Source organism: Panthera uncia, chromosome C2 (assembly GCF_023721935.1).
Source record: "Panthera uncia isolate 11264 chromosome C2, Puncia_PCG_1.0, whole genome shotgun sequence".
Lineage (NCBI taxonomy): Eukaryota > Metazoa > Chordata > Mammalia > Carnivora > Felidae > Panthera > Panthera uncia.
This window is the reverse complement of record NC_064810.1, coordinates 99,992,360-100,013,704: the sequence shown is the minus strand read 5'-3', so window position 1 is coordinate 100,013,704 and position 21,345 is coordinate 99,992,360. Positions and strand designations below refer to the sequence as shown.

Below are 21,345 nucleotides of genomic sequence, written 5' to 3'. Positions count from 1 at the left end.
GCTGACAGAGTGGAGCCTGTTCAGAATTGTCTGTCTCTGTCTCTCTCTGCCCCTCCCCCCACTTGCATGCACTCTCTCTCAAAAAGAAACATTAAAAAAATTAAAAATTAAAAAAAAACATGGAGACAAACTAAAATGAAAAAACAAGGATTCAACAACTTTGGGATGCAGCAAAAGCAATTCTGAGAGGGAAGTTTAAAGCAATACAAACTTAACTGCAAGAAAGAAGAAAAGTCTCAATCTACTCTTACACCCAAAGGAACATAAAAAAGAAGAAGAAATCCCAAATTTAATGGAATGAAGAAAATAAAAATAACATTAGAGTGGAAATAAATAAAATATAAACCAAAAAAATAGGAAAAACAATCAATAAAACTAAGAACCAGGTCCTTAAAAAGATAATCAAAATTTATAAACTTTTAGCAAGACTCATCAAAAGAGAGAGGGATAGAGGACTCATATATATGAAATCGGAAATGAAAGAGAAGTTACAAAGAACACCCCAGGAATACAAAGGATTTTAAGAGACTAATATAAAAATTATATACCAACAAATTAACCTAGAAGAAATGGATTAATTCTTGGAAACATACTATCATCCAATAATGAATTAGGAAGAAATAGAAAATCTGACCACAATGATTACTAGTAGTGAAACTGAACTGGTAACAAAAAGTTCCCAACAAACCAAAGTCCAAGACCAGATGGCTTCACAGGTAAATTCTACAAAAAAATTTAAAGACGAGTTAATACCTATACTTTTCACATTATTCAAAAAAAAAATAGAAAAGGAAGGAATGCTTCCAAATATATTCTATGAGGCCAGCATTTTTCTGATACCAAAACCAAACAATACAAAAACAAAGACCCAATATCAGAGATGAACATAGATGCAAAAGTCCTCAATATATTAGCAAACTGAATTGAACAATACATTAAAAGGATAATTCACCACAAACGAGTAGGGTTTAATACAAGGGGTTAAAAATCATACAACACCAAAAAACAAAAACAAATTATTATGCTAAATGTAATAAGTCAAACAGAAAAATACTGTATGATCTCACTTATATGTGAAATCTAAAAAAGAAGCAAAACAAACAACCCAAAAACTGAGATCAAAAAAACAGATTGGTGGTTGCCAGAGGTGGGGGTTTAGGAATGAGGAAAAATGGGTGATGGGGTCAAAAGTTACATATGTCTGGTTATAAAATAAATGAGTCATGAGGATGTAATGTATAGCAAGGTGATTACAGTTAATACTGTACTGCATATTTAAAAATTGCTAGAAGAATAGCTCTTAAAGTTATAAGAAAAAATATAAAGTGATGAATGTTAACTAGACATTGTGGTGACCATTTCACAATGCATACAAATATAAAATAATTATGTCAACTACAGTTCAAATTTAAAAAGTTATATAGTAAATTCCTGAATAAATATTCCTTTAAAACATAAAATATTGCCTTTCAGAATGAAACTCAGTATTTTCTGTCTCCCTTTTCCCATATTGCAAGGATTTGGATATTACAGTGTTCATCCTCATAGCTGGGCTAATCAGGCACTATCACTACACTTACTAGGAGTTGAAATTTTACTAAGAAAAAATTTGTATGTTTATCTATCTAAAATATCCTTTTGAAAATTATTTATCCTATGCCTAGTCCAAAATGAAAGTCTTGTTTCTATTTGCATTGGAATGAATCAAATTTTATCTCTCAGGTTTAAAATGCTGGAGAGTTAACAAATTGAAAATGCATAGTGCAGACACAATAATCTAGCGTGAGGTTAAGTTTTCACAGGCAGAACAAACTGTTTTTAATTTTATTTATTTTATATTTTTTAATTTAAAAAAATTTAATTATTTAGTTTGAGAGAGAGAGCAAGCACAAGGTGAGGAGGGGCAGAGAGAAGGAGAGACAGAATCCCAAGCAGGCTCCACGCCATCAGTGCAGAACCCAATGTGGGGCTCAAACTCACAAAATGTGAGATCATGACCTGAGTCGAGATCAAGAGTTGGACGCTTAACCAACTGAGCCACCTAGGCAACCCCAGTACAAACTTTTATTGCCATTTATATGCAATTGGTTACAATTTTTCCCAAGTACAATTATAAACATTAATGAATGTTAGGTAATGTGTAGAAAAGTATGTGCATATTTACACATTTTTTTCAGTACTTTCAAACTGATTATATATCCATTATAGCTATAAATCTAACCTTTCATTTATCCTGATTCAATAATCATGTTTTTACTCCTATTTGCCATAAAATTTTTATTTTTTTTTTTAATTTTAACAAATGATTTTAGGGGAATTTTTAAATCTCATGCAGTATAGAAGAATGACACAGTATCAGTATTGTTTGCAACTAATTTAACAAACATATTTTACCACCTAAATTAATGTGAGAAGTATCAAAGATCGACAGCAATAGAGTTTTTCTTACCCCTCTACTCAATCTTCTCCCTAACCTCCTACCTCCATTTCCTTGTTTTTGTTTGTTTGTTTGTTTAAGATAACTGATCAGCTCTGTGACTACTAGAGACAGGGGTGTAGGAGATGGGGAAAGTACATGAAGGTGGCCAGTATGTTGTAACTTCCAGTTATAAAATAAGTACTAGGGCTGCAATATACAATGTGATGATTATAGTTAACACTACTTTATGGTATATTTCAACCTTGCTGAGAGTAGATCCCCAAAGTTCTCATCACAAGGAAAAAAACAGGCTTGGTTTTCTTTTTTGATACCTTTGAGATGATGGATGCTAACTAAATTTGCAGTGGTGATCATTTCACAGTATGTATGTCCAGTCAGTATGCTGCACACCTTAAAATTATAAAGTGTTATATGTCAATTATGTCTCAAAACTGAAAAATAAACTTAAAAAAAAGAATTGCAAATTTAGGGAACCATCTATTCATTAGTTTCCATCCTGCATTGTTAGTATGTTTTCTTGGTAGGTATTAACACCCCAGAACTTGAAGGCAAGCTTTACTTTAAGATAAGCAGGATCCACTTGGCCTCCATTACACCAGCATTATAGAAACCTTAGGGACTAAGAGTGATAGATGCACTCACCATGGTTCAAGAAGATGCTGAAGATCAAGAAGATGAAGTGGGTCAAAGTCCACCAAGGAGTGTTAGTTTCAACTCTGGCTCCTGGTCTTACAGGTGATGATAAGCAACATGAGGCAATGAACAAGTGACAAATAATAAATGCCCACAAAATACATATGATACACTAATAGGGAAATTTATGGGACAAAAATTCACTATGATTTAACAAATTATTTCTGTGAAGTAAAGTGACATTGGGAATAAATTTTCTAGGGCTGCAGTAACAAAGTGCCACAAACCAGGTAGCTTATAACAACAGACATTTATTCTGTTTCTGGAGACCAAAGTTAAGGTGTCGGCAGAGCCATCCCCGCCTCCCCCCCCCCCCACCAAGCCTCCAGAAGCATATCCTTTCTCACCTCTTACAGCTTCTGGTAGCACTAGATATTCCATGGTTTGTGGAGCAGAACTGTGATATTTGCCGTCCTCTTTACACGTGTCTCTGTAACTCTGTGTATTCACATGGCCATCTTCTCTTTCTACTTCTCCCCTTTCCTTGTAAGGACACCTGTCACATTGAGTTAGAGCCCATCCTACTCCAGTAAGACCTCATCTTAAGGTCACATACTAAAATAATGGGAGTTAGGACATTTAGTGTATCTTTTTGGGGGTGCCCCATTAAACTCATAAAAGCAGACAAAAGAGGATTTCCATTTGTTAATCTATATTTTTCTGATATGTTTGTAAATATTTGCTAATAATATTCTGGAAATAATTGTAGTTTGTCTCACTCTTGTACTGAGAAGACTCAAGATGAAATAGGTATTGCTAAAAGAGCCACTCAAAGAAAAGAGAAAAGGACACTGAGGAAGTAGGGCCTCTGCCTGTATCCTGTTTGACTTCTTGGAACTCCATGAAGTTTTGACCTGTTTCAACCCCACCTTGTCGATTGCAACTGGGCCACTTCCCATAACACATCCTTCTACTTCAGACTGAAAGAGAGGTAATGTAACACTTCTAGATAAATAGCCAATCATGTAGGAGATAGTTTAAAATTTGCCGGCAGCAATCATAATTCTTTCAAAATAATTTATGTAACTATGTTATATGAACCTGCACACTCCCCATTTGAAATTTGAAGCACACCTTGGAGTTTGGTTCACTCTGTGTCTCCCAGATTACAATCCCTAAGAACCCAAATCAATGCTTTTGGTTGCTTTAGAGCCTCTTCTTGGTCCATATACCCAATACTAGTTCCCTTTTTCACATGCCTATGTATGCCATGAACATCAAATACTCACTCACCTAGTTCTCCATGCTGCTGGTGATGGGTCTCTGACATATCCATGGACAATAAACACAGATGTACTTACCTTTTTCCCCCCTTCCCTTTCTTTTTTCTTTGAAAGAAAACAGGATGTATAGGATGGCACAATTTTATGAGCATAAGAGGACAAGAAAATTTATTTAAACAACCAAAAACAAAAACAACAAATAATTGGCCATAAAATCCTAAGATTAATCTAGCAGCCACTTAACTCCAAGACTTCTTGGTACATGTGAAACAAAGCACTATTTGTGTAATTATTGTTTGTGCTTTCTGTTACCTGGAGATAGACTCATACTAAATAATACATGTGTGAAATGTGTTTTGGATAAATCTTAAAAAAAAAAATTTAAGTTTATTTATTTTGAGAGAGACAGAGACAGCACGAGTGGTGGAGAGGCTAGAAGAGAGAATCTCAAGCAGGGTCCATTATGCCAGTGCAGAGCCTGACACAGGGCTAGAACTAAAAAAAAAAACACAAGATCATGACCTGAGTCAAAACCAAGAGTTGGATGTGTAACTGAGCCACCCAGGCACCCCTATATCTTAAAATTTCATAGACTGAGAAAACTGGTAAGCTGGTATCTCAAGCAAAGGATATTAACATATAAAATGTATTTTGCTTACAAGTTTTGGAAGATATTTTAGATAAATTGTTCTATTTCCTTATGGAGAATCTAGTTCCTAGAAAACATATCAGATGTTAATATGAAAACAAAACAAAACACAAAACAAAGCTCCACTCTTACTACCAAGGTAACAATTTTACTTATTTTTTGATAGTGTCTAAATAGACATCAGGAGGCATTGAGTATATAAAATTCAATGGGAAGCATTTAATGTTGAATGCTAGACTCCAGTTTTGTTTGTTTGTTTTTTTTAATAAAAAGGTAAACTGGTAAGCTGTGAAGTACAATTGAGTAGTCTTTGCACATTTTTCTGATAGAGTAAATATTAGGAGCTCTCATATAGTGTTTCTAAAAAGGATTAAATATTTTATCAATTATTTAGTGTTTTAATAGTTTAGGAATATACATAATGATTGATCTTTTTTGAAGCTTGATTTATATGAAAGCCTTATCACAGATAAAATGTGATTAGTAATGACTGATTTTGAAAACCCTAAATTTTAGGTCACACTTCCTTATTAAAATAGATCACATCTTGTGTAAATTTTGGTTTCGGAATATACTCATGTATCTTAGGCACTGTTTAACTTTACAGAAAGTTAGCAATAGTATAAGATTATCAGTTTTCATGAAAACTGCTTAGTTGTGCTTTCCAATTAACTTAAAAAACTTGACCATGTCCCTAATAGGTATCACAAATTAATCCATATTTTTTAAATGTTGATAAATACATTCACAACCCAAGTGATGATTCTTTGTTTTTCTCTCTGAAAAATAATGTTTTTATTTACATAATTATATATAATTTTACAACAGTCAACTTTGGAAGAGAAAAGAAGTTTCTGCTGTTGCTCAAGAAAAATCTTTTAGAATGCATTTTTAAAATATTTAGATCACCAATTCTCTTTATTTCCTTGAGTTATTCATAATTATGTCCAAACAATTAATTTCTTCTTTGTAGATAATATAATCAATTGTCTCTCTTCTTATTTTGCTTTTAGCATGTATATTGATCATTCTGGATGTGTGTCATTAGGATGAGCAATAAAGGGGATGAGTTCTCCTTGTTGACTGCTGAAGGGCAACACAATATGTATATGATGTGGCATATGCCACCTGGCTGTCCTGTCTTGGAGCATTTTGAACAGGATTGTGTAGCCAAATTTTTAAGCACACCTGCCAAGTACAGAATCCCATGACAGAGTGACATTGAAATTCTCCCCCTATAAAACAATAACACACACAGGGTTTCTTTTCATTATTATAAATAACCAAATTCCTTACAAAGCATTTTAAAAATAAAAGAACATCAATCATACACATACATGCCAAATAATGAATAAATAAAATAAGTAGCTTTCCCTTATTGATTAGGATTTCTCTACTTTTGTCTCAAGAAATGACCAATGAAAACAGAAGTAAATATGCCATACTTGATAACAAATTGGAATCCAAATCATGGATATAAAAGATTATCACCTTTCGGATTTGAAAATGCCATTATGTGTAGTCTCATTATTTTCCAGATTACTTTATTTTTCCCAATGGTAATTTGGGAACAAAAATATTCAGGTGACAACCAGGCGGGAAAGTTTTTTGGTGGAAGGGAGGAAACAAGCATCCTCTTTTTTCTTTTATTGAAATACAAAAATAGGGCTTAAACCATATGAAAGCATAGCTATTAATAAATGTTGAACTTTTCTAATCTTATTTTGTGAATCAAGATGAACAATTAAATAAAACATCGTTGCCTTGAACAAGGTAATGGCAGCAGGACTGATTCCAATGGAACAAAATTTTGCAGGACACATACATATATAATTGTCTTGCTGAGGATTAGTCCAGGGTTCAGCCATGACTGAATTGCCAGGACAGAATACGGAGTATGCAACTCAAGAAGTTTTGGGACTGACCTGGGCCATTAAGTGAACACAAAGTGAAATAAATAAAGCTATTCTTTGTAAATAATTATGAGCAGCTTTTTAAATTCCCCATTTTAAAATATGGATAGCCTTAGAACATAATATTTCTAATTTTTCTGTCCATATAGTAATTTATTACAAAGGATTCTAAGCTTAATGTATAACTTACACATTCTTCATTTATATAACCATTGTATATTTTTGTGTAGAAGAAAAAAACAAATATTTAAATTTAGTATGTCAACTTTGTTGCCTCATGTAAGCAGCCCTTTTTGGCTTATAAGAAGGGCATTCTTTTTTTAATATACTACCTGAACTGTTATAACCCAGTATTTTTTGCCTACGTTAAAGGGGGCTTTATTAATATTAAATTTGAAAGTAAAGAAGACTGAAAAATAAAACCATACACACAGATTTTTGTTTAATGATTAACATTAAAGTTCACATAAACCTCTTTCAGAACAGTTCCATTCTATAATTTATAAAATTGAGAATTTTTTTAAATGAGAAAATACATTTATGCAGGAAAGACTAATACCTGAGAATCCAGTATTTATATTTTTTCTTCCATGCCAGCTGCCACAGCTATATATTTAGAAATATTTCATGGTTATTAAAGTATTTTACAATTGTATGAATCATATTTAATAATTCAAATTTTTTCAGATATATTTACTTAAAATTCTTCATCTGTGGTTTTCTTATTTTACATAGGTATTCATAAATAAAATTCCATACTGCTACAGTTAATTGAGACATAGATTCAGACAACACAGTTTTAAAATCAGGCTTTATCTGTCCTTTTCCAGACTTAATACAACTTTCTTAATTTGTATATACTCTAATGTCCTCATCCATAAAATAAGAAAATAATAACTCACTACTAATTTGGTTATGTTTATTAAAGGATAAAATGCATCTAAAGTACTAAGACTACTTGGCAGAGTAAGTATCTAATACATTTTATTATTAGTTGTTTATTTTGTACATTATCTTTTATCTTAGAAATAAAATGAGATACTGCAAATGTCATATCATTATTCACCAAAGTATTCCATTAGACTAAGCTGCATTGGTATATTTTCCTCTAAAATTATATTCAGTGGGGAAAATAATTTAATTTGAACTGGTCAAATTGATTTCCTTGCACTTCACAAGCCAAAGTTTGTACTTGCACATTTTGTTTCTTGCAGATTTGTTATGTGCATACATAGAACATCCACTGATGGCCTAAGGAGGGAATTCATTACAAATGACAGCACAAGAATTATCCCAGAAACGTTACAGATTCAACTACAAATACTGTAAGGAAGTTTATGTAGACACTACAGTTACATTGCATTTTTCAGGGTGACATTTAAAACTTAAAGGTTTGGGGGAAATTTTATATGCACTTAGGATACCTTTCAAAAATATTGGAAGCTTGATGCATGCACATGTGTATACAATCCTATTCTGTGACTAAAAATAAAGCATATGTGCATCAATCAAATAAAAGTTTCCTGAAAATTCATATAGTGGAGATAGTTAATAAGGAGTTGGATTATCCACTTGGGTCAACAAAGAGCCTAAACTAATACACCAGAAAAGAGCACAAGGTCAAGTTTGGATGGATGAATGAAGAGAACCTGAAAGAAAATGTTCAAAGTATCCTTGAACATAATCTGAATGTCTACATAAAGAGACTAAATTAGATATAAAGCAATGGGAGAGGATCTTTGTTTCTAGAAACTTGAGGTGAGAACAAGGAGGATTACAGCACATGGAAGCTTACACTAGAAGAGGTAGAGGATTATGGAAACATGACTGTGAACCCCAGCTTTCGTTCCACCATTGAGAATTCCAAATCTATCTTTCTTGCCAAAACCAAGGGACCACTGGGGTTTAAAGGCACGTAAGTGGAAAGAAGACTGTTCTGTAGTAGTTAAGGTAGAGAGGACTGATACATGGTTTTCTCTTCCATGGGTGTCAATGAATTTTGGGACACCAGATTGAGGAAGCACAGATGTGAGTTTGCGAGGTCCTCAAATCAGAGAATGCTGATAATAACAGGACCTTCAGTTATCTGAGCATTCTGGCCGGCAGAGATTACAACACACTCAAATCTCTACCAGAGCAAGAAGACCAATAAGGAAATGAAGGAGCAGGTTAAGATGTGAGCCTACCCCAGGGAATTGGAAAACTTGATGGGATACATAGTTAGGAGAACAGTTCATGTTCCATGGCCTTAGAAGTGTAAGGAAGGAAAAAGTTTTCCTCAACTGTTTAGGATCCCTGGCTGGTTCTAAAAATTAAACTGGCAGACAGATTTATAGGAGTAAGGCATACAAATTTTATTGAATATATGTATAAGGAAGACTTCATAAGAGAATGGAGACTTAAAGAAGCGAACAGAACAGGAAGCCTTTATACCTTTTAGACAAACATTTGCAAAGAATTGACAAGATAAAGGAGTTTGGGCTATGGTTAGGGTAAATGGGACAAAAGTAACAAGGTTTTTTTTTTAGTGCCTTCTCAGCCCTAAATTCACTATGGTGATAAAGAGGTCTTCTATTTTCCTGGTACAAGGGAGGTATCTTTCACATGGAAGACTTATCTCCTGCTTTCCAGGGACAAAGGGGAGGCAGTGCAAAGAAGGGTCAGATTGTCCTCCTTGCAGCAGCTATTTCTTTAGTATGCCAGGGTGGTGTATTTTGATGTAACATATTTTGCTACTCTTTACCAGTTTTGCTTATAACTGTTGGCTATGTAAGAAAAAGTTTTCACATTATCGACTGCACTGGGTAAGGCAAGAACCAACCCTGAGCCCCAGTGAGCCAACTCACTCAACAAAGATCAATAGCAGTATGTCTAAGCTGGACCAGTAGCCACGGAGATCTGTCAAAAGTTTCACATATTAAAAGCAGGTGGGCGAGGATGATTAAAAACAAAACCAAACAAAAAGAGCATTAAAGGGCATTCTGAAGTTTAAACAGACAGAAACCTACATTTTTAAATGACATACTCACATAAGTAAAAAGAGGACAGTCACTGTTGTTACCACAAATTAGTGGCTTGAAAATATAAAAAAGTATTGCCAAAAACAAAGAAAAAATGTAAATAGATAAAACATATGAAAAAAAAAGGGTGACACATGTAAGGCAATCCAAGACACTCAGTGTGCAAATAACACTTCAAAGGAAAGGAAAAAGAGCAGATACTGGATAGGCAATGATTAAACAAATAATGGAAGGGAATCTAAGCTTTAGGAACACCTGTGTCTGGATACAAATACAACTATCAGGTCCTAAGGTGGATTAATGAAAAAGCAATATACTTGTTAGGCGAGGCATTTTTGAATTTTACAGATAAAGCTAAAATCTACAAGTTCCTAGAACATAAAAATAATTTATGTTGTTGTTAATAATAACAGGTTAATAATATCTACACAGGTAAAAGGACTGGAATCAAATTTCTCATTTGTAATACTTGAAACTTGAAGAGGCTAATATAACATTTGCTGACTACTGAGAAAAATATTATGTATCCCTCAAATCCTATACCTACTGACAAAAGTCATCATCTCACAGAAGATGGTTAATGTGCAATGATATAATTGCATCTGAGGGAGATGGTTGAGGAACTACTTAAGGACATTTGAAACAGAAAGAACATGCTAAACTGTAGGAAAATTTTAATCATAATCAAGAACTAAAATTTTTAAGTAGCTCATCCAGGACTTGGGGCATTTAAAGGCCCCAGAGTGAAGATGGAGGGGTGGCAAGATAGTATGAATAAAAGTGTTTTTTAAGTGTCTCAACTGAATGGGATGAGTGACACAGACCATCTTGTGGGGAATCACTATGCCATCATGGGGAAATATTTTTTGCCAAACAATAGTAGATATATGTATGTAATTCTAAATACAGGGTCAGGTAAGGTAATAAAATAAAAATTATAGTTAGAATATCCATGGGCACCTGGATGGCTCAGTCAGCTGAGTGGCTGACTCTTGTTTTCTGATGAGGCCATGATCTCATGGTCATGGAATCAAGCTCCACATCAGTCTTCTGTGCTAGGTGTGGAGCCTGATTGAGATTCTCTCTCCCCCTCTTCCTTTGTCCTTCCCCTGCTCATAGGCTTACGCTATTGCTCAAAAAAAATCCAAATATGTGGGGAAACATAAAATTAATATCAACTTGATAAAAACACGTAAAAATAAGGAAATATAGAAAAGAATAGTTTAAAATAATCAGTAAACATAAAATAAGATGGAAGAAGCATGACAGCTATTATAACCATTACTCTCTGTGTGTCTAGAATTATGACTCCTACTAAAGGACAGAGTTCAAATGCACCAGTTTAAATGAAGGCCATTAGAGACAGACTTAAAGCAAATAAGAAAGGTTGAAAATAAGGGGTTGTCAAATAGGTATCTGGAAAACTCCACAATAGAAGTGGCTTTATTGGAATCATACATACACAAGCTATAGTGAAAGGTTAAAGGTATGATAGAGAATGAGAAGAATATTGTGTCGTGATAAAAGATACACTTTACAAAGAAGGTAAAACAGGAATAAACTTGTATAAAACTAATAGCATCTAAATTCACAAAGCAGAAGTCATTAGGAATGCAAAAACTTCATGAAAAAAATAGAGTTTTAAAAGGAAACTTCAATAGAACAGAGGGAAGTAGGCAGAGAATATGACGATTCCCTGAAGAACTGGCAGCTGATGTTTAGAGTCCCAGAGGCTCCATTATGAATAGAGAGGAAGCAGTCAAGATTATATGCCAGTTCAGATAATCATTATGAAATCCCTGCATAAAATCACTTTAGTGATGATGGAAATAGAAAGCCAAGATACTGAGTGCCCAGTTGCAAAGTGTGCCAGGAACATACAGAGAGTGCCCTGGTAGGCACTATAGGAAATTGTGCTGTTTCCAATCAAAGATTCTGTATCCTTTCTCCCTATTAAAGAAGCCTATATCCTTCCAAAAGGAAAGTATACAGAACGAGGGATTATGACATATGCCTATCACAGTAAAATTTGCAATGGAATTACTCGGAAATATTATTTATTTCCTTAGTAAAAAGTGTAATTTTAAATTGCACATTTGACTTTTTACCTCCATCTATACTTAGAGAGTACTGGACACCTTACTAAAAAAGCTAGAAGACAAAAAATCAACATGTATGACGTCATTTGGTGTAATTTCTAAGTTAGAAAAGGAAAAATAATTTCTATCAACAGGCACTAAATCACACTGAGTAATAGACACTTAAAAAAATAAGGTTCAGTTCAAGATGGTGATGTGGAAGGAGCTTGAATGCACCTCCTGCCTTGGACACACCAAATCTACAGCTACATATGCAACAACTTCCTCAGGGTAGGAGTACTAGTTGAGCAACTCCTACGCATTGAATAGCCAAGGAAAAACCCATATCGAAGTGGGTAGGGGAAGCTGAGACACAATTTTGACATAAACTCCAACACTGGCACAGAAACCCACATATAGGAGGGAACTCAAAACCTGGAGCTTCTCCCTGAGTAAAGGGTTTGAAACCCACCTTGAGCACTCTAAATTTTAAGACCTATACCTGAAAGACAATCCCCCAAAACTTCTATATTTGAATGCCAACAGGGTTTGTGTCCGTAAGACTCACTAAGCCATAGTGATCTGAGAAACACTTCTTAAGGGGCTTGCATACAAAGACTTACCATGGCCTGAAACAGAGGCAGTCAACTTAGAAGTACCCATAATTTCTGTGAAAGAGGCCTAATTGATTATCTTAAAGCATCAGCCTGAGAGGCATCTAATTTGCCACACATCTGGGTGTTTACTGATATACTCTCCAGAGATAGAGGCCAATGGGCACCATTCTGGCCCTTTCCCTATGCCTCATGCCTGGTAACAAGAATCTCTCAGAAAAGAGTTTATACCTCATCAAGTTCCCTGATTTTTGCAGCTGCCACCCAGAGGACATCTTTAGATTACCTGGCTCTGGTGGACAGTCAGGCTTACACTTAAAGGTCTCACAGACTATAACCAATGAAGAAAAATTTATTAACCAGCTACCATCCCAAGGGCACAAAATACTTTTTGTGGCTGTCACCCAGGGACACCCATTGATCATCAGGCTCTTGTGACCAGTAGGGATTATGCTTATATGAGTTTGATTTCCATTCAGTCTGAATATAGGTACTGGCTGAGATCCTGCTTGGGATTCTTTCTCTCCCTCCCTCTCTGTCCCTCACCTGCTCTTGCTCTTGCTCTTGCTCTCACTCACTCACTCTGTCTCTCTCTCTCCCTCCCTCCCTCCCTCAAAATAAATAAGCATTAAAAATTAAAGTAGGCTGCTTGGACAATCACAAAATTTGAGAGACACCCCCAAATAGGGCAGGAATAAACAATAAGGTCATCTCTTATATAAAGACACTGTGAAATCTGGAAGTGGTGGCTATTTTATCTAATGCAGGGAAAGTAACACAGAGGGTCAAGGAAAAAAAAGAGGAATAAATTCCAAAAAAAAGTAAGATAAAACCTCAGAAAAAGATCTTACTGAAATGGGGCTAAGAATTTCAACAAAGAGACAGAAAATATACGAAAGTACCAAATAGAAATCACAGAGCTGAAGAACACAAACACTGAAATATTTAGGAGCTCAACAGCAGGCTCATTGAAGCAGAGGGAAGGATGAGTGAACTTAAAGACAAGGCAGTGGAATTCACCCAAACAAAATAGCAAAAGAAAAAGAAAAGAAAAAAGAGTAAAGCTAGCTTAAGGAAATGATAGGACATCAAACAGATTAACATTCACATTATAGGAGTCCCAGATGGAAAGTGTGAGAGAAAGGGGCAGAAAATCTATTTAAAGAAATTATGGCTGAAAACTTCCCTTCCCTGGGGGAAGAACATACAGATCTAAGAATTCTAGAGAGTTCCAAAAAAGATGAACACAAGAACCCATACAAAGATACATTATAATTAAAGTGTCAAAAGTCAAGGAGAGAATTTGTATTTATTTTTATTTTTTTAAAAATTTAATGTTTATTTTTGAGAGAGAGAGAGAGAGAGAGAGCAGGGGAAGGGCAAAGAGAGAAGGAGACATAGAATCTGAAGCAGGTTCCAGGCTCTGAGCTGTCAGCACAGAGCCCAACGAAGGGCTTGAACTCAGGAACTGTGAGATCATGACCAGAGCTAAAGTCAGATGCTTAACTGACTGAGCTACTCAGAAACCCCAAGGAGAGAATTTTTAAAGTATCAAGAGAAAAACAACTTGTTATATACAAAGAACTACCATAATATTATTAACAGATTTTTCACCAGCAACTTTGCAGGCCAGAAGGGAGAGGCATGATATATTGTGCATGCTGAAAGAAAAACTGCCAATAAAGAATACACTATGGGGAAAAATTATTCTTCATAACTGAAGGAAAGGTAAAGATTTCCCAGATAAGCCAGGCTAAAGGAGTTCATCACAACTAAACTGGCCTGAAAAAAATGTTAAATGGGTTTTTAAAGCTGAAATAAAGGGGTGAAAATTAGTTACAGGAAAACAATGGAAATATAAATCACACTGGTAAATTTAAGTATATAATAAAATTCAGAATTATCAAATGTTGAAATGGTGGTGGATTAATCACTTATAAATTTAACATGAGGGTTAAAAGACAAAAGTTGTAAAAAATAGCTCTAATTTGAACAATTTAAGGGAAGCACAAGATAAAAAGATGTACATTGTAACATCGAAAACAAAAGGTGGAGGGGGAGTAATAATGTAGAGCCTTAGAATGCATTTGAAATTATGTTGTTAGCAAATTAAAATAGACTGTTATAAATATAACTTGCTTTAGGTAAGGTCATAGTATCCAGAAAGTAAACCTATAATAAATACACAAATAATAAAGCAAAAGCAATCTAACCATACCACTCTAGAAAATATTCAAAACACAAAGAAAAATAGTAAGAGAAGAAAGGAACAGAGAAATTATAAAATAGCTAGAAAAAAATGAAGAAAATGGCAATCAATACATATTTATCAATAATTATTTTAATGTAAATGGACTACATTCTTCATTCAAAAGATATAGTGTGGTTGAATGGATAAAACACAACATCTATCTATATGCTGCCTACAATAGACCCACTTCAGATTTAGGGCACACACACAGAATGAAGAGATGAAAAAAGATATTCCATGAAATTGGAAACCAAAAGCAGCTTGGGGTAGCTATACTTCTATCAGACAAAATAAACATTAAGTCAAACTGTAATAAGAGATAAAGAATCTCATTAAACAACAGGATATAACATTTGTAAATATTATGCACCTAACATAGAAGCACTTAAATATATAAAGCAAGTATTAACAGACCCAAAGGGAGAAATAGAAGGCAACACAAAAAAATAGCAGGGGATTTTAATACCCTACTTTGACCAACAGATAGATTATCTAGACAGTAAACAATAAGAAACCATTGGCTTTAAGTAACATGTTAGACTGGCATGTCTTAATAGATACATACAGAACATTCAATCCAAGAGCAACAGAATATATATTATTCAAAACACAGATGGGATATTCTCCAGGATAGATCATATGTGAGGCCACAAATCTTAATAAAGTTAAGATGATTGAAATCATATCAAGCATCCTTTCTGACCACAATGGTAAGAATTTAGAAATAAGTTACAAGAAGAAAACTATAAAATTCACAAATATTTAGAGACTAAACAACATGCTGCAGAACCAATGAGTTCAAGAAAAAAAAGAAAAATCAAAAAATATCTTAAGACAAATGATAATAAAAATACAACATACCAAAACTTATGGGATGCAGCAAAAGTAGTTCTAAGAGGGTCATCCAAAGGGCAAACTGCCTACCTCAAGAAATAAGAAACTACTCAAATAACCTAATTTACACTTCAAGAAACTAGAAAAAAAAGAACAAAAGCCAAACTTATTAGAAGGATGGAAATAATGAAGATCAGAGTGGAAATAAATAAAATAGAGACAAAAAACAATAGAAAATATCCATGAAACTAAGAGCTGGCTTTTTAAAAAGATAAACAAAATTGAAAAATCATTAGCTAGACTAAGAAATAAAGAAAAAGTGAAAGGGTAGAAATTACAACTGACACCACAGAAAAACATAGATTCATAAGAAGCTAATACGAATAACTATACAGCAGCAAATTTGACAACTTAGAGAAGAAATGGATAATTATGAGAAACATATAACCTGAATCCAGAAGAAATAGAAAATCGGAACATGCTAATTACTAGTAAGGAGATCAAATCAGTAATCATAAATCTCCCAAAAGAAACCCACAAAAGTCTAGGACCCAATGACTTCACTGGTAAATTCTACCAAATATTTAAAAAATAATGACAATCCTTCTCAAACACTTCTGCCCCCCAAAAAAAGAAAGGAATGCTGCCAAACACATTTTATAAATCCAATGTTATCCTGATACCAAAACCAGACAAAGACACAAGAAAATGGAAGCTGATAATAGTGATGAAATAGATGAAAAATCTAAGCAAAATATTAACACACCAAATTCAATAATACATTCAACGGATCATACACTTATCTAATGAGATTTACCCCAGGCATGGAAGGATGGCTGAACATCTACTAATCAATCAATGTGATACACTGCATTAAGAAAAGGAAGGATAAAATCATATAACCATCTCAAAATATACAGAAAAGGCATTTGAAAAAACTCAATATCTATTATGATTAAAAAAAAAAAACCTCTCAACAAAGTGGATATAGAGGGAAGACACCTCAACACAATAATGGTAATATATGAAAAACCCACAGCTAACATCATTCTCTATGGTAAAAAGCTGAAACCATTTCCTTTAAGATCAGGGATAAGAATGCCCGATATCACACTTTTATTCAACATAGTACTGATAGTCCTAGCCAAAGCAATTAGACAAGAACAAGAAATAAAATTCATCTAAATATGAAAGAAGTAAAACTGTCACTATTTGAATATTACATGATATTAATATACAGAAAACTCTAAAGACTCCACACACACAAAAAAAATTAAGAACTAAAATAAATTAAGTGAAGTTGCAGGATACAATATCAATATACAAAAATCTGTTGCCTTTCTATTACTAATGAACTATCATATCAGAAAGATAAATTAAGAAAACAATCTTGTTTACAACTGCATCAAAAAGAATAAAATAACTGGAAATAAATTTAACCAATAAGTGAAAGTCCCGTGCCATAAAAACTATGTTTATGAAAGAAATTAGACACAAATAAATGGATAGACCTTTCATGTAATTGTGTTGGAAAGAATATTGTTAAAATGTCCATACTACCCAAATCTGTCTACAGATTCAATGCAATTCCTATCAAATTCCAATGATATTTCTACACAGAAGTAGAATAATCCTAATATTTGTATGAAACTATAAAAGATAGCCGAAGCAATCTTGATAAAGAAGAACAGAGCTTGAGGCATCATGCTAATTTTAAACTATAGTACAAAGCTACAGTCATCAAAACAGTATGGTGTTGGAATAAAAATAGACCCATAAATCAATGGAACAGAAGAGAGCTCAGAAATAAACCCATGCATATCTCATCAATTAATTTATGACAAAAAAAAGTCAGGAACATACAATGGGGAAAGGACAGTCTAATAAATGATGTGGGAAAATGGGACTACCTCATGCAAAACAATAAAACTTGATCATTGCCTTATACCATACACAAAGAAATTAATCAAAAATGGATTAAAGACTTGAACATAAGAGTTGACACCATAAAACTCCTAGAAGGAAACATAGGTAGTGAACTTATTTACATCAAACTTGTGAAGAAATTCTGGATTTGAAATCAAATGCAAAGGGAACAAATCTAAAAATAACAAGTAGAACAATATCAAACTAAAATCTGTGCATAATAAAAATGAACAGATAACCTGCTGTATGGGAAAAGTACTGCAAATCAAACATCTGATAAGGGTTAATATTTAAAAATATAAGAAGAACTCCCATAACTCAATAGCAAAAAGTAAACAATCCTATTTAAAAATGGGCAGAATCTGAATAGACATTTTCCAAAGAAAACATAGAAATGGCCAACAGGTACATGAAAAACTGCTCAACATTGCTAATCACCAGGGAAATACAGTTAAATATTATCTCCTATCTTCTAGAATGACTATGGTCAAAAAAAATCAAGAAATAACAAGTATTGGAGAAGACATGGAGAAAAAGGACTCCTCAGTCACTGTTGGTGGGAATGTACATCATTGCACACACTGTGGGAAATAGTATGGGGGTTCCTCCAAGAAATTAACAATAGAACTACCATACTATCCAACAATTCTACTTCTGCATACTTAACCAAAATGAACAAAAACTCTAACTCGAAAATATATATGCACCCCAAATTTGTTACAGAATTATGTATAATATCCAAGATATGTAAGCAACCTAAGTATTTGTCAATGGATAAATGGATAAAGAAAATTCAGTATGGATATGAAATGAAATATATTTAGCAATAAAAATGATCTTGCCATTTGCAAAAACATGGAGAGAGCTTGATGACTTTGTATTAAATGAAATCACACAGTGAGAGAAATACCATAAATCTAATATGTGGAGTCTAAAAACAAAACTGAGATCTTAGATACAGAGAACAGAAACATGTTTGCCAGAAGTGGGGGGTTGGGGTTGAATGAAATTGGTGAAGATACATGTTCAAAGGTACAAGCTTCCAGGTATAAAATAAGCCATTGGATTCAATGTACACTATGGTGACTATATTTAATAATATTGTACTGTATACTTGAAAGTTGCTAAGCGAGTAGATCTTTAAAAACAAGTACCTATGTATGGTGATGGATGTTACTTGATTTCAATAAGATGTCATTATGTTATATACCTGAAACTGATATAATGTAATGTCAATTATATCTTAGAAGAAGAAAAAGGAGGAGGAACAGAAAGAAGAAACCTGCCCTATTGGCCTCCATAAGGAAGGGAAAATGTGAAGCTGCAATGTTTTCTCTCTAGTCTCCTGTACTTGGTTTGAAAACAGGAGCGCTTTTTAATTCTAGTGTTCTTCCTCAAAGTGGATATGATGGGAAGAGATGAGTTGTGAGTATCCTCATGACTTCATCATTGTTTGCCAACAAGATTCTCATCACAGTGCAGTTGAAAAAGTAAGCCTAAATTCTGAAAATTTTTCTAACCACCTCTTCTAAAACAGATTCCTTTTTCTAACATAGTAGTTATGTCTCCAAAGCCCACAACTGTCAGGCTTCCTTCATATTTGCTCAAAGCCCTCACAGAAAATCATTTGCTACGTTATCTTACTTAGGAAAATATTTTCTAATACTAGAAACCCAATCATTCTTAAAGTCAATTTTACATACTAAGGCATATTAAAAACATTGTTATTATAATATCCCCAACACCTAGGTGAATACCTAGATTCTGAATACCTAGATCAATGTCTGCAAGATAGTAGATATTCGGTAAAGATTTTTCAGCACTTAAGGAATATTTAATTTTATTTTAAAACGTTGTCACTTGCTCTTCTGTTCTCATGCTCCTGGGTGAGATAATTTCGAAGGTAACTTGATTTCTAAGAATGTAAGGTCTACAGGGCATAGGGATTCCCATTCTTTCATTGCTGTAGCCCCAGTACTAAAAACCTTAATAAATGTTTAGACTTTAATAAATGTTCATTGGATGAAGTAGAAACATTTATATTAACATTTAATTTAGTTGTAAAATATAACAAATGTGCCAAAAAGAATATGACAATCATGTACCAAACTCTCAGCTATGCTGTCTTTTCTCCAATTTTTGTTAAAATAAACAAAGTTTGACCACCTCTGCTCTTCCCTAGATTTACTTTTTTAAATTTCTGTGTAGCATGTGTATGCTTTATATGTTTACAATAAATATATTATAATCAATATGTATTATTTTATATTTAAATTTATTTATATATGGAAATACTTTTTATTCTAGGAAGTTGAGGCTTTTATTCTAAGATTGTAAGGCTATGACAGTATTTTAAAAATACTTTTAGTTTCTTTTTCCCATACTCTAAAGTTACTTATGTTCTTTAAAATCTCAGAAAAACTCAGCTTTAGGCCCAGCCTGCATGTCTTTATTTCTCTTTTACCATTCTTTTTTGTCTAATATTAAAATTGGAATCATAAAAGGAAAAAAAGCAAAGATTCATAAGGGAAATATAGTGAAGAAAGGAAAAATGATCACATTTATATTTTGATCCTATCACAGGATCAGCTGAAGGCTCCTGACAGATATTTCATTTTAAGCTGATCCTCACTATCCACTAACCAGTGGTGCATATTGTGTATAATATTTGCATTTATTTGGTTATCAAATAGTTATCCTTAGTAGCTGTCCATAGTCTTAGGTGCTGCACTACAAATTAAGTATTCATCACTTAACAAGACAGGTTCCTTACCTCAGAGAGCTTACTATTCAATAGAGGGAAAAAAAGAACAAAAATATTGAAGAGTAAAATATAGATACATATATTGGATTATAGGTAATTCTGAGCTCACATGTGGCAAGAATAAAAGACATTGAGAATTACATGATTTTCCAGAGACAGTTGCCTTTAAGCAAAAGTTAAGTAGGGGTGAAATAAATATAGCCAGCATAGGGATTCAAAATCCAGAAAGAGCCTAGTACTCTCAAAGGGGCTAATAATTTCTATATACTAGTTACAAAGGGAAGAATGACCAAAAATACAGCTAAATAGACAAGATAGACCATAAAAGGCCATAGGAATATTTTTTATAGAAAACATTGATCAGTTTGGGATACTATATCAAATATGAGAGACTAGGTGGCTTAATCAACAATTTACTTCTGATAGATCTTGATGCTAAAAATCTCCAGATTAAGGGGCCAGCATATTCCATTCCTGGTGATAACCCTCTTCCTGGTTTGCAGATAACTGCCTTTTTACTATCTGTTCGCACGGTGGAGAGAGAGCACTCTGTTCTCTTTATAAGGGCACTGTATTAAGGCCTCTCCAAAACCAAAAGTGCTAGCAGGTAATATTTCTCTACCCTCCTCTCCCAGCCTAGATAGCCAGTTCATAATGGACAACTCACATCTCATGGTAACTTGGTTGCCCGTAGTCAAGCATTCAGTGTCTACCATGGTCCAGTAGCAAGCCAAGAACTGTTTCTTAAAAGGAGAGCATCTGCAAAAGATGGGGCTGGTCTTTGCTCCCAAATCCCAAGATCCTGCAGTATGATTCACTCTAAGTGCCTTCTAAAGACTTCGAACAGCATCTGTAAGAACAAATTGAGGGTTGATGGGGGGTGGGAGGGAGGGCAGGGTGGGTGATGGGTATTGAGGAGGGCACCTTTTGGGATGAGCAC

The 21,345-nt window shown here is 33.9% G+C and overlaps 1 long non-coding RNA gene across 3 annotated transcripts in view; it reads left to right on the top strand.

Moving 5' to 3' along the window:
* LOC125921183 (uncharacterized) overlaps nt 1–21,345 on the top strand; it is a 95,352-nt gene that overhangs the window by 51,673 nt on the left and 22,334 nt on the right. For all 3 annotated transcript variants that reach the window (XR_007457331.1, XR_007457330.1, XR_007457329.1), the window contains one exon: nt 18,889–19,131. This is a non-coding gene — a long non-coding RNA (uncharacterized LOC125921183). The remainder of the gene's footprint in view (nt 1–18,888; nt 19,132–21,345) is intronic.